The following is a 1,536-nucleotide window of genomic DNA, read 5'->3' as shown; positions in this document are numbered from 1 at the left end:
CATATAATTGCTATCGCAATAAAAAAAACGAACTATTTCGAAGTGCGAACGTAGTCACTGCAAAAAGTATCTCTAGCGTCCACAGCTTGCACCTGATGTATGCAACAGAGTATAGATCTAGTAAACATAAATACCCAAGTTAGTGGTAGTTCAACGCAGGCGCAATGAGGAGGTTGCGGGTTCGGCTCTCGCCGGCGACAAGTTATCTTTTCGTCCACTTTCATTTTCCTATTCATTATGTTCTACATTCCAATTTCAACTAATTTCTCCGATGCTTTCCTTGGCTTCATTGTCTGTTGGCTTTATGTGTTTAATGCATGTAGTTCTTCCTCATTATGTTCGTTGCAAAGCAACTATTTTTTATTTAAATTTACAGAATTGCGTATTTTGGGGTTTTGTAATCAAATCCCTAATTTTACAATTCTGACTCTTCGGCGGCGCTTTAGGTTTACTGCAAAACTGACTTTCAAGCCTGTGCCAGATGCTACTGCTCTTGGAGTGCGGTTTGTTCACGACGCAGTCAACGCCATACTTACCTGGAGTCGGGCTTTCAGGTGATCAGCCAGGCCGGGGCCCCGTGCCGAGGCCTGCCATTGCACTCCGGTTGGCTGAAGCACGCCACTATCCCAAACTGGGATGGCTGGGACATGTAGTTTTTGGTAGTTGGGCTTAGCGTGTGCGCCAGCCCCCAATAATGATTTCAGAAGAAAGATGTCAACAACCGTGTTCTTAGCCTACCCTTCGAAATAAAACATTGACATGCCCAATCTTCGTCGCTAACGTGCTATCATTTAACACGCTTTAACGTTCACAATTCCTACACAATAAATAGCAATTAAGGCCAAACTACACGCACGCGTGCTGGAGCGCGAAAGCTCGCGCCTGACGCATGCGCAGATAGTGCAGGACAAGACAGCGTGTTTCTATTTGCGCCCAAGCCCAGTGCTCGACCGCTGCGCTGCCATGCGCCGCTCGCGCGTACCACGCTTCTAGGTACTTTTTCACCGAAGCGCCACGCCCACAGCACGCTCCCCAAATCCGTCTAGGTATATTTGGTTTTACGCCCCTATGCTCTGTGCCTGGGGACAAAGCCAGCTCAACTCAACACCGCCTTCAGCGACGCCACCTCCTCCATGCCGGCAACGTGCTCCGGCGACAAGCCGCTGTTTTGCCCATATATCGCGCTCCTCGCAGAGTAGAGAGAGGTAAGCATTTCCTTGTTTTTTTAGATGCAAAGCATTTTATGCTGGGGGCTATGTCACTCCCTCCCTCCACCGTGCGGCGTCCACACCCCTACTGCGCATGCGCATCCTCCTCCCCCTCCTCTTGTCTCCTCTCCTCTCGGCATTCCTCCTCTCCTCTCCGGATTGCGCAATGAATGGCAACACCTGCGGCTCCGCGCGCGATAATGCGAAGCAGCTTAGTTTAGAGACGCGACGGTAGGCGCCCCTGAGGCACCGGCAACAGTCACCAATGCCGCGCGCGTTCGGTGCGAACGCGGGCAAAACGCCGACGGCGTCGACAACAGTTCTGCGC

At 51.1% G+C, this 1,536-nt stretch overlaps 1 non-coding gene across 1 annotated transcript; it reads left to right on the top strand.

Moving 5' to 3' along the window:
- Nucleotides 1-528: 528 nt before the first annotated feature.
- Nucleotides 529-690, top strand: LOC119459820 (U1 spliceosomal RNA). Its single transcript, XR_005193821.1, has one exon. It is a non-coding gene; the product is annotated as a U1 spliceosomal RNA (small nuclear RNA).
- The last annotated feature ends 846 nt before the right edge of the window (nucleotides 691-1,536 follow it).

Source organism: Dermacentor silvarum, chromosome 7, assembly GCF_013339745.2.
Source record: "Dermacentor silvarum isolate Dsil-2018 chromosome 7, BIME_Dsil_1.4, whole genome shotgun sequence".
Taxonomy (NCBI): Eukaryota; Metazoa; Arthropoda; class Arachnida; order Ixodida; family Ixodidae; genus Dermacentor; species Dermacentor silvarum.
This window is presented reverse-complemented; position numbering and strand designations above follow the sequence as displayed.